Source organism: Triticum aestivum, chromosome 3B (assembly GCF_018294505.1).
Source record: "Triticum aestivum cultivar Chinese Spring chromosome 3B, IWGSC CS RefSeq v2.1, whole genome shotgun sequence".
Taxonomy (NCBI): domain Eukaryota; kingdom Viridiplantae; phylum Streptophyta; class Magnoliopsida; order Poales; family Poaceae; genus Triticum; species Triticum aestivum.
In genome coordinates this window covers 829432278-829445128 of record NC_057801.1, presented here as the reverse complement: position 1 = coordinate 829445128, position 12851 = coordinate 829432278, and the positions used below count along the sequence as shown (strand labels likewise).

Below are 12851 nucleotides of genomic sequence, written 5' to 3'. Positions count from 1 at the left end.
TCTAATGGCGTGATGCTAGTGGCGCACCTGTAGTGCGCCATTAGTAGCCAAAACAGGTGCGCCACTAGTAGGCCTTTTCCTAGTAGTGTAGGGAATTCTTCTGGCAACGGAACTACATAGAAGTTAATAGATTTCAGAGGCAATGTTGAAAATGCCACCATTAATCCCTATTATCACCCAAACTCCTTGATGTTGGGCAGGTCAGAACTATTGGGAGTTAGACAAAATTAAGTGTTCGGTACGCATACTCATGCCCATTATAGTCATAGTATAGCTTCTTGCCACAAGCTAAGTCGTGGCAGAGATCAACAAGACATGGCTCTCACCATCGATGTCGTATCTCACACACTTGATGTTCTGCTTCTTCTTGCCATCCATGAAGGAGTTCGATGATATTAGATTAGTATAACTATATAAGTGATGCCTAACACATTTTACGTCCATAAGGTTGGAAGTGACTACTAACGGAGTGCGGTCGTTGTTGCCATTAATAAGTGGGGGGTGTTGCCCCGTCTGTGAAGGAAAAATATCAAGCTTCTTGGAAGTATCCGCTGGTGATAGTCTGATATATGGGTCATTATACTATCACAACCATCATTCTCCTTGATCCAAATAATCAAGGTCAAAAGTGTATTTTGTAAAGAATATCATATCCTTACTAACTGCATCAACCTGCATATACTAAAGCTAAAAAGATAAGTTGTGTTAGTTTACTTCTTCTGTACTAGAAATCACAAATATGATAGAAGCATAATGGATCCAAGAACATACCCCTCGCGGGAATCAAAAACCACAAGAAGTAGATGGCATCCTCGTCTGTTTAACATGTTTTTGCAAAGTTCGATGGTGTCTTTATCCTCTCATGAAAGAACCTCGAAAGTAAAAGAGTGTATTGTTAGGCACCATGAAATAACAAATACAGTATCCTATTTTAAGTAGAAATTTGCTAACCTGCATATCACCTTCCTCCAATTTCGATTTAGGGGCCATACTAGGCACATAAGTCAGCTCATTACTGAACTCCATTTTTGATGATGTCAAAGGTGGTGGCCGTAGAAGCCATCTGTCCATAGACATAAGTCAGCCACAATAGGCATATGGAAACCCCATTTGCATAGGAAGAAACAATAGAGCTACTTGTCCATAGAAAGAAAGAAACATGGGCACATATGTACTCCTAGATAAAGGGACATGAATCCCCGAAGCCGAAAGTAACCTACTTGTTTTTCTCACAAAAGCATCTTCGGGAGGGCACGGAGGCCCTCCACCACCATTAAGAATACTTTTCCAGATTATGAAGGAAACTAGGCCAAAATTATCGAGAGTATGGTGCTACCAGTAAAAAGAATTGGAAGACGGGGAGTGATGTACTTAATTTGAATTGATAATTTATGTGAGATTTGTAAACTACTTCCACCTCTTTTGATAGTATGGTGCTACCAGTGTATATGCCATTTGTTTTAGCAATAACCATGATGGCTCTATATTTTACGCATTTTTAGAGCTCATATGTTGCATGTTCTCTTTATATATCATGTCTCATTGAACCAAATGTATGTCCATTATGCATGATTACCGATTTTTGCGCTTTTCATTGTGAGTATTGCACATTTTGTATTTATTTAGTTTTTATTAGTTTTCCTTCATTTCCTGTGTCTATAGTTGTATTGGAGCAACCTAGGAACAAGCACAATGAAAGGAGCAAGGATGGATTCAATACGGGGTCAGTCAGGGGTCAAACTTAGCCATTTCGAAGGTCGGAAAAAGTCATTTTTCTAGAGTGCTCCTGTAAGTGCATCTAGTGCTCCTTAGTGATTTTGGTGTATTGAAGACTTATAGGTTAAGGGTCTAATGTGTTTATGAGTGTACACAGGTCTATAAGTCTATGAGGAGTTTGATATTTACAGAGAAAGTCGACCCCTAAAAATGAATATCTTCGACTGAAGATTTTGGTATTTCTGAAGACTTTCATGAAGACTTTGAAAGTGAAGAAATTGGTGTGTCCGTGAAGACTTGATATACATGCGAGGAATATGAAGCTTGAAGACTTTCGTTTTCATAGTTTTGTTTTTCTCCTTCTTGAGTCATAGGAAACACCGTACTGTTAAAGGGGGTCGAAGAAATACTAAGGAAAAATTTCCATGTGATGCTCAACTCAAAATCCTACACCTAGCAATCCCTTCGAGTGAAGCCATTGGAAATCTCATACAGTTCGGTCAATTTCTTCAGTGACAGAGACAAAGTTCTTCTGGTCGCTGAGGAATTTCTTCTGACTGAGGAGTTAGGAATTTGCCAGTGCGGATTGCCTACACAGTGAGGAACATGATAGCCCTGAGGAATTTGAGAGTCAAATTTCCGACCGTTGCTGTGCTACGCGCCAGCTATCCCAAAATATCTTATCAACATAACGGTCATATCATTGAAGGGCATTTATGTCTTATCATGTCGGGCTGCTCCCTAGGCTATAAATAGCCGCCCCCTACAACCACTAGCTGGTTGGCTGCTCCGAGAGAAACTGACACTTGTCATTTGAGAGCAACCCATCCTCCGAGGACTTTGAGCGAAAATCATCGAGTGAGGAAAATCCAAACCCAAACACCCACAAACCCAAAGTGATTGAGCATCACTGAAGAGATTGATCCTGCGTGGATCCGACGCTTGTTACCTTTGAAGACTGTGCTTCTTCCAGACGGTTAGGCGTCATGGTCTAGAGCATCCAAGAGGAATTGTGGATCGCCGAGTGACCGAAGTCTGTGAAGGTTTGGAAGTCGCCTGAAGACTTACCACGAGTGATTGGACGAGGTCTGTGTGACCTTAGTTCAAGGAGAATACGGTGAGGACTTGGTGTCCTGAGCTGCGTGCTCAGTGACTGGGTGTCCGGGACTGTGTGTCCTCGAGTTTAAATACTCAGCCGCTCCAACCAGATGTACAACTGAGACAGCAGTTGGAACTGGTCTACCAAATCATTGTCTTCACCAACCTTACTGGTTCTATTTCCTCAACTCTTTCATTTCCTCATTACTGTGTTGAGTGTTTGTTCATATCTGTGTTTGAAGACTTTGACTGAAGACTTTCTCAATTTCCTCAGTTCAATTTCTTCAGTCTGTTTGTCTTCATCTTGTGTTATCCTGTGTTTACGCTTTCTGTACTCTGTGTCTGTCTTCATTTCATCATGATGACCATGTGTGTATTCTGTCATGCTTACTTCTGAGTACTTATTCCGCTGCAAGTAGTTCTTCGCTAAGAAATTTCCTCATCGGCAAATTCCTCAGTGAAGAATTCATAAAAATCGCCTATTCACCCCCCCCTCTAGTCGATATAACGCACTTTCAATTGGTATCAGAGCAAGGTACTCCCTTGTTCTGTGTGATTTTGGTTTAACCACCTGGAGTTCTAGTTATGTCGACCGCAGGTATGATCAAGGTCTCTGCTGGGTGTCCTACCTTCGATGGCACGGACTACCCCTACTGGAAGAATAAGATGCGAATGCATCTTGAAGCAATTGACAACGATCTCTGGTACGTTGTGGAAAATGGTGTTCCCTCAGTCACACCTTCCCTGAATGCTGCTGATGTGAAGAGATTCAAGCAACTCGATTCTCAAGCGAAGAATATCATATGTGGTCATCTGAGTAAAGGGCAGTATGGTAGAGTGAGTGCTTTGGAAACTGCTAAGCTTATCTGGGATAGGCTCTCCAAAGTAAACGAAGGAGTCTCAACTCAACGTGACTCTCGTGTTGACGTTCTTCGCAATCTCTTCAACCGCTTCAAAAGACTCGACAATGAAAATGTTCAGCAAACCTTCGATCGCCTCACTGATATCTCAAATGAGCTTCAAGCGCTCGGTGCCACTGACATCACCGATCATGAGGTGGTGAAGAAATTGCTGAGATCACTCGATTCGTCATTTGACACTCTGGCACTGATGATTCAAGAGCGTGCTGATTACAAGTCACTAGATCCCGCTGATATCCTCGAGAGGCTAAATACTCATGAGTTCCAGCTTGCTGAAAAGAGAGATCTCTATGGTTCAAGCTATGGCAAACCACGTGCCCTGAAGGCCAAGGCAGTGTCTGAATCGGAATGTGAAGATTCTGGTAGTAGCCTTGGTGATCCTGAAGAATTGAGCCAGGAGCTAGCACTGCTCGTGAAGAAATTCCAGAAATTCTCAAGACGTGGTCGCTTTGGAAAATCTTCAAGGAGCAGTGATTCCTCATCAAGTGACTATAAGAGAAGGCTATGCCACAAATGCAAGAAGCCTGGTCACTACATTCAAGATTGTCCTCGGTGGGACAAGGAACTAAAGAAGAAGAAATACAAGGATTACAGTTCTAATGATGCCAAGAGGAAGAAGAAATCTTCAAAGTCTTCATCATCAAAATCCTCGAAGTCTTCATCTCACAAGAAGAGCAGCTCCAAGAAGGCTCGGGCATTCATTGGCAAGGAAATGGATTCTGAGGCTGAATCTGAGGATAATGAGGAAGAGGAGGCATCCGAGGAGTCTGAGTCAGGTGTGGCAAGTCTAGCTCTTGCTACCGCATTTGTCAGCAAGTCTATCTTCAACTCTGAAGAAAATGGCAACACCAACAATGCTGATGAAGGCAATGACGACTACGCTCCCACCTATTGCTTCATGGCAAAGGCTGCCAAGGTAACTAAATACCCCTCCTCTGAATCAAGTGAGGATGAATCTGATGAAAATCTTAAGCCTAGCTACTCCAAACTTGCTAAGATTGCTGTGAAACAACAAAAGGCTATTGAAAAACTTCAAAACATGCTAGACAAAAGTGATGATATGTTGGGTGATGAAATGGACCGCACTAAAGACTTAACTGAAAATCTTCAGAGACTTCAGTCTAAGTTTGACAACCTTCAAAGTCATCATAAAACCCTCTTAACTGATCACGAGAAGCTTTCTTATGAATTTCTTCAAAGAAAGCAAGATCTTGAGAAGCTAAGAGTGAGTTATGAAGATCTTCAGAAGGAGCGCGATTCATTACTTGCTCAACAAATCAGCGCTACTCGGGAAGAATTTGATCCTCCATGCTTAAAGTGCATTGAACGTGAATCTGCTAATTCTTCACCTGAATGTTCAAATGCTTCAAATGTTACAAATTCTTCACCTGCCTCTGCTATCACTAATTCCTTATCTGAGTACATTGCTAGTATCACTGACGATGCAGGGCTGAAGGAATTGTATATGACAGGCATGTACAAAAGTCTCAAAGGGCATCAGACTCTTTGTGATGTGCTTAAAAAGTAGATCCTCCACAGAAATCCTAGGAAAGAGGGTATTGCCTTTGAGAGGAAACTCAATGCTGATGGAACATATTGGAAGCCTGAGCAGTACCCCAAAACCTCATGGGTTGCTGCAAAGGGACCTCCAATTGATCCATCTAACTTATCTGGCTTTACATGTGAATCTCCTCATTCTTCTGATGAGTCATTTGACTCCAACTATAAACTGTTCAAAAATCAGAATGGTGAAGTATTTGCTAGATATGTTGGCACTAACTGCAGGAACGGTTCCCCTATGAAGAAAATCTGGGTTCCCAAAAGTTATGTTGAAAGTCTTCAGGTGAATGTCCTCATGACACCACCAGTGAAGAATAGGAACCCCAGATCAAACTCTTCATATGGACCAAATTCTTCATATGGATCCAAGTCCTCATACGGACCAAATTCCTCACATGGATCAAATTCCTCAAAAGGATCAAAATCCTCATATGAACATCATCGTGCTAACAACTCTGTTTCGCAGGGTAGAGCTAAGGGCTATGAATATGTGCATTATTCTTCAAATCATTATGTTCATAAGTCCTCAAAGAATTTCTCTGCTTATTCATATGCTTACCCTAACCCCTCTTATGTGAAACGAAATGGTTTGGCATCTTTGCCACCTTTCTCATATGGTGCTCGCAGAGTGATGAACTCTTTGCCACCCCTCCAGATGTGGGTGGTGAAGAAAAAGAACTAATCTCTTATGCAGGGTCAGGCCTCTAGACGTGCTTTAACGTCTGAAGAATTTGCTGGGGGGCTGACAAAATGCCTGAAAGGACACAGGCGAATCATGATGAAATGAACCTTCATTTCACCCGTCCTCATACTGATTATCTGATCAAATTACTTGATGAAATTGAACTGATGATACTGATGTCATATTCTTCACTGATGAAGTATATGAGTGTGTAAGCTGCACTAATTCATCTGCAGGATGATCAACCCAAAGCAAATGAGTGGGTCCTCGATAATGGATGTACAAATCACATGACTGGTGACAAGAATCTATTGATGGATGCTCCATTAACACCGTCACATCTGAAGCATATCATCTTCGCTGACAAAGGCAAAAGTCAGGTATTGGGTCTAGGTAAGGTTACGATCTCTAAGGATCGACACATGGACAAAGTCATGCTTGTCGAGTCCTTAGGATACAACCTCATGTCTGTCTCAATGCTTTGTGATCTTGATATGGTTGTTGTCTTTGGCAAGTATCATTGTGTTGTGATCATGGAAGCTGACAATTCCAAAGTCTTCGAAGGCTTTAGGAGAGGAGACTTGTACATTGTTGATTTCTCTACAGGACCACAACCTGCCGTGTGCTTACTTGCAAAAGCTTCAGAAGGCTGGCTATGGCATCGACGACTTGGTCATGCTGGCATGAGGAATCTGCACACGCTCGCGAAGAAGAAGCATGTCATTGGCATTGAGAACGTCAAATTCCTCAAGGATCACCTGTGTGGTGCCTGTGAAGCTGGAAAAATGACCAAGGCCAAGCATCCAGCAAAGACTATCATGACCACCACTCGACCATTTGAATTGCTTCACATGGATCTCTTCGGTCCTAATCATTATTCTGCTGTGACTAATGATGCATCTCTATATGGCTTTGTTATTGTTGATGATTACTCTCGTTATACATGGGTACACATTGTTACTTACAAACATGAAGTGCAGGAAGTCTTCAAACGATTTTCCTCGAGGGCTTCAACCAACTTTGGTGTGAAGATCAAGCACATCAGGAGTGACAATGGAACTGAGTTCAAGAATTCCGGTCTTGATGGCTATCTTGATGAACTTGGTATTACTCATGAGTTATCTGCTCCTTATACTCCTCTAGCAAAATGGCGTCGTGGAGCGCAAGAACAGAACTCTTGTTGAGATGGCTCGCACTATGCTTGATGAATACAAAACGCCTCATCGGTTTTGGATTGATGCAATTGATACCGCGTGCCACATCATCAACAGAGTATATCTTCACAAATTCTTCAAGACGACTGCCTATGAACTCCTCACTGACAAGAAACCCAATGTGAGTTATTTCAAAGTCTTCGGTGCTAAATGTTGGATTAGAGATCCTCATCACAATGCTAAATTTGCACCAAAAGCACATGAAGGTTTTATGCTTGGTTACGGAAAGGACTCGCACACCTACAGAGTCTTCAACATCACTCTTCACAAGATTGTTGAAACTGTAGATGTGTGGTTCGATGAAACTAATGGCTCGCAAAGAGAGCACCTACCTTCTGTGATAGATGAACCAGCACCTGAGGATTCTATCAAGTTCAAGACAACTGAGGATATCATTCCTACCGAAGAATCTACTGAAGAATTTATTCCAGAACGCGAAGATCGACGAGCTGATGTACCTGAGGAAAATGCTGAAGAAAATGCTGATCAAATTCCTCAACGACAACCAGCTCATCCTCGCGTTGCAAAAGAAGTGCAAGTTGAAAAGATCATCGTTGACATTGAAGCACCAGGTCCTCTCACACGCTCAAAAGCTTCACATTTATCTAACTTTTGTGGGCACTATGCTTTTGTCTCTATCACAGAGCCCACTAAGGTAGATGAAGCATTTCTGGAGCCTGAGTGGATTCAGGCCATGCAAGAAGAATTACATCAGTTCGAGCTCAATAATGTCTGGGAACTGGTCAAACGTCCAGATCCTCGCAAGCATAATATCATCGACACAAAGTGGATCTACCGCAACAAGCAAGATGAAAATGGCCTTGTGGTGAGGAATAAGGCACGACTTGTAGCTCAAGGCTACACACAGGTTGAAGGAATTAATTTCGATGAAACTTTTGCACCTGTTGCTAGACTTGAGGCTATTCACATATTACTTGCTTATGCTAACCATCATAATATTATCTTACAACAAATGGATGTGAAAAGTGCATTCCTCAATGGTAAGCTTGAGGAAGAAGTATATGTTGCTCAACCCCCAGGTTTTGAAGATCCAAAGAATCCTGACAAAGTCTTCAGACTCAACAAGGCCCTCTATGGCCTCAAGCAGGCCTCAGGCATGGTATGATACTTTGAAGGAATTCTTCGTGAAGAATGGCTTCACACCCGGTTCACTTGACCCTACTATCTTTACTAAATCTTATGATGGTGAACTGTTTGTGTGCCAAATATACATTGATGATATTATCTTTGGCTGTACTGACCAACATTATAGTGATGAATTTGCCTATATGATGAGTGAAGAATATCAAATGTCTATGATGGGAGAGTTGAAATTCTTTTTAGGTCTTCAAATTCGTCAACAGCACAATGGCATATTCATATCTCAGGAGAAATACCTCAAGGAAGTTATGAGGAAATTCGGCATGCAAGATTGCAAAGGAGTCAAAATTCCTATGCCCACAAATGGCCATCTATGCACTGATGAAAATGGTATTGACTTCGATCACAAGGTATACCACTCCATGATTGGTTCTTTATTGTACTTATGTGCATCTAGGCCAGATATAATGCTTAGTGTTTGCATGTGTGCCCGATTTCAAGCTACACCGAAGGAATCACACCATAAGGCTGTGAAACATATTCTTCGATATCTAGCTCACACACCAACACTAGGATTATGGTACCCCAAGGGCTCTACTTTTGATCTCATTGGATATTATGACTCTGACTATGCTAGTGATCGTGTGGACCACAAGTAGTTCTTCGCTAAGGAATTTCCTCACCGGCAAATTCCTCAGTGAAGAATTCATAAAAATCGCCTATTCACCCCCCCCCCTCTAGTCGATATAACGCACTTTCAGCTCCAAATCAAGATCTAAGACTATAAATGGATCGGCATCATTCATACGAATCCAATGAGCTCAAGAACTTCAAATTCTGAGTTCGTATGAAGAAATGGCTGTCGTTTTACTAGAGAGAGATTGCACAAAAAGACAGCGTTCTGCGGTCATTTGACGTAAGACAGTGAAGGAAATATGCCCTAGAGGCAATAATAAAGTTGTTATTTTATATTTCCTTATTTCATGATAAATGTTTATTATTCATGCTAGAATTGTATTAACCGGAAACTTGATACACGTGTTGATACATAGACAAAATACCGTGTCCCTAGTAAGCCTCCACTAGACTAGCTCGTTGATCAAAGATGGTTAAGTTTCCTAACCATAGACATGTGTTGTATTTGATGAACGGGATCACATCATTAGTGGAATGATGTGATGGACAAGACCCATCTGTTAGCTTAGCATAATGATCGTTCAGTTTTATTGCTACTGCTTTCTTCGTGTCAAATATATATTCCTCTGACTATGAGATTATGCAACTCCCGGACACCGGAGGAATGCCTTGTGTGCTATCAAACATCACAACGTAACTGGGTGATTATAAAGATGCTCTACAGGTATCTCTGAAGGTGTTTGTTGGGTTGGCATAGATCGAGATTAGGATTTGTCACTCCGAGTATCGGAGACATATCTCTGGGCCCTCTCGGTAATGCACATCATATGAAGCCTTGCAAGCAATGTGACTAATGAGTTAGTTACGGGATGATGCACTACGGAACGAGTAAAGAGACTTGCCGGTAATGAGATTGAACTAGGTATAGAGATACCGACGATCAAATCTCGGGCAACTAACATATGATGACAAAGGGAATAGCAATGTTGACATTGCGGTTTGACCGATAAAGATCTTCGTAGAATATGTGGGAACCAATATGAGAATCCAGGTTCCGCTATTGGTTATTGACCGGAGAGGTGTCTCAGTCATGTCTACATAGTTCTCGAACTCGTAGGGTCCGCACGCTTAACGTTCGATGACGATTAATATTATATGAGTTATATGTTTCGGTGAACGAAGGTTGTTCGGAGTCCCAGATGAGATCACGGACATGACGAGGAGTCTCGAAATGGTCGAGAGATGAAGATTGATATATTGTAAGGTTACATTCGGACACCGGAATGGTTTCGGGAAGTTTCGGATATTTTTCGGAGTACCGGGAGGTTACCAGAACCCCCGGGGAAGTAATGGACCAACATGGGCCACAGAAGAGAGAGGGGACAGCCCACAAAGGGTGGCCGCCCCCTCCCCCATGGGAGTCCGCATTAGACTAGGGGGCGGCGCCCCCTTTCCCACTCCAACTCCCTCTCCCTTTCCCCCTTTGCTACTCCGGAAAGAAGGAAAAAAGGGGGGCGAATCCTACTAGGAGTGGAGTCCTAGTAATACTCCCCACCATGGCGTGCGCCCCTGGTGGTCGGCCTCCTCCTCCCTCCTTTATATACAGGGGCAAGGGGGCACCCCAAAGGCACAACATTGTCTTAGCCGTGTGCGGTGCCCCCCTCCACCGTTTACTCCTCCGATAGTATCATCGTAGTGCTTAGGTGAAGTACTGCACGGATCACATCACCAACACCGTCATCACGCCGTCATGCTGACGGAACTCATCGACTCCATCAACACTCTGCTGGATCAAGAGATCGAGGTACGTCATCGAGCTGAACGTGTGCAAAACTCAGAGGTGTCGTACGTTCGGTACTTGATCGGTTGATTCGAGAAGACGTTTGACTACATCAACCGCATTAAGTTAATGCTTCCTCTTTAGGTCTACGAGGGTACGTGGACACACTCTCCCCTCTCGTTGCTATGCATCTCCTAGATAGATCTTGCTTGACCGTAGGAAATTTCTTGAAATTGCATGCTACGTTTCCCAACACACAGCTCCGAAAGTTTCCCTTCTAGACGGAAATCTTCATAGATTTCGTCCCCGTTCGATCCCACGGGATCCTTGTCTCGTAAATAAGAGATTGGGAGAGGATTAGGCTCGTTGTGAGCCCCTGGGTGAATCCCATCAAGGGAGGAGGCTAGGGAAGCTCTCCATATAAGTAATACACAACCCTAGCCGCTGTCTCTGATGCTCCATCAACATTCATTGATCCACACAGCCATTATCCACATCCATTGTTGCTCCAAAACAACCTCCATAGAGAAGATAATGGCCAATCCAAGAGGAAGAAGAAGGGATGCATCTACCACGCGCACCGGCCTTCGAGCTGGTGCGGTCTTCACCGCTAGCGGGCCGTCAACACCATCACCGGCGCCGCTATGCTCCTCTCCTCCACCGACTTCATGCTGGCTTGTAACTTGCCCTGTCCCTCTATGATGTTTGAGTAGTTGTGTTAGTTCTCAGGATTTTGGTGAACCCTTCCATGATTAGGACTTTGTTGAATAAGCTATCCAATATTCTCTTTATATGTGTTGCGTTGATTTTCTCATGGTGTTGTGAAGGTTGCCACACAGCATTATCCCCTTGTGGACTTCAGACAAGTCATTGGTGAGAAGGATAGTTGTGGAGGGTAGGTGGTGACATGACATATTCTCGCTTCCTCCCTGATCATTGCAATAGGGATTAGTGGAGAACCATAGAATTTAAGGCCGTGACCACGGGGAGTTCACTCCCCTTAATCATCGTTGTGATAACCGGAGTGGGGAAGCACGGAACACGGTAACCTTAGTGGGGATGAGTACTTTATATGGCTCCACCCACGCGAGATCATATATAAGTGGCTTAGTGATACAATTAGATAGCCAAGTTTATCATGTGTTGTCAGCATCGTACTTGTGGTGATGACTCCAATTCCCTCGTGAACATTTACTACCCAAGCATCATTTCACGAAGTTAGTCTCTTTACTTTTCTGTCTTTTATTTCTTGTTCATAGTTTAGTAAACACTATCCCTTTTATTTGTGTTCCTAGCAACTTACTAAAGAAGGTTATTCCCTAATTACAGTTTGGGTGTGTATGCAGTTCATAAAGTGGCAGCGTAGCCGCGGGTTTTGTGGTGCCTTCCTATTCGCTTCATGTGGGTTTGACACTCTATTTATCACGAGAGTGCTATAACAGCCATGTGCACTTGCAGGCCATCAGACCTCAGTTTGTGTATATGACATTTTTCCAGCAATGCCCTCTAGCACCATCGCCCGCAGAGAAGTATTAGGTTCTTGGAAAGTTGTAAGTGACAAATTATAAATAATTGATTCCAGATCCTAATTATGTTTACATGTTTTGTCAAGGTGTAATGAAAATTTCTGGAATTTGTCAAAAAAAATCTTCGCAACCAATTGTGACTCCTTCTCTTACTTTCAAATAAAAACACCACAAATACGCACGGGCTAGTTGTGACAAATGAGGCGCCCGAAGTCTAAGGAGCAGGGTAACTAGGAAGTACTTGAGAAGTTGCAAACAATTTTACAGATTTCGAACTATTTTTTGAAATTATGAGCAATTTTTTACAAATATAAAGAAATTTAAAATTCCAAAAAAAAAACGTGAACATTCTTTGGTTTTGTAAACAAACCTTGAAAACACGAACATCATTTGAAATTCCGGACATCTTTTTAATAAATACAACCATTTTTAAAAATTCTAGAACATTTTTCTAAAATGGAAATGTCTTTTGAAATTTTGAATATTTTTGAATTTAAGAACAATATTTTGAAATGTTGAACCTTTTTTCAAATTCAAACAAATTTTAAAAGCAAAAAACTTTGTTTAAAATTTCTAACAATTTTTAAATTGCGTCTTTATTTTTAAAAAATAATGTTA

The 12851-nt window shown here is 42.2% G+C and overlaps 1 pseudogene; it reads right to left on the bottom strand.

Moving 5' to 3' along the window:
* Positions 1 to 217: 217 nt before the first annotated feature.
* LOC123068060 (probable Histone-lysine N-methyltransferase ATXR5) lies at positions 218 to 12223 on the bottom strand (annotated as a pseudogene).
* Positions 12224 to 12851: the final 628 nt, after the last annotated feature.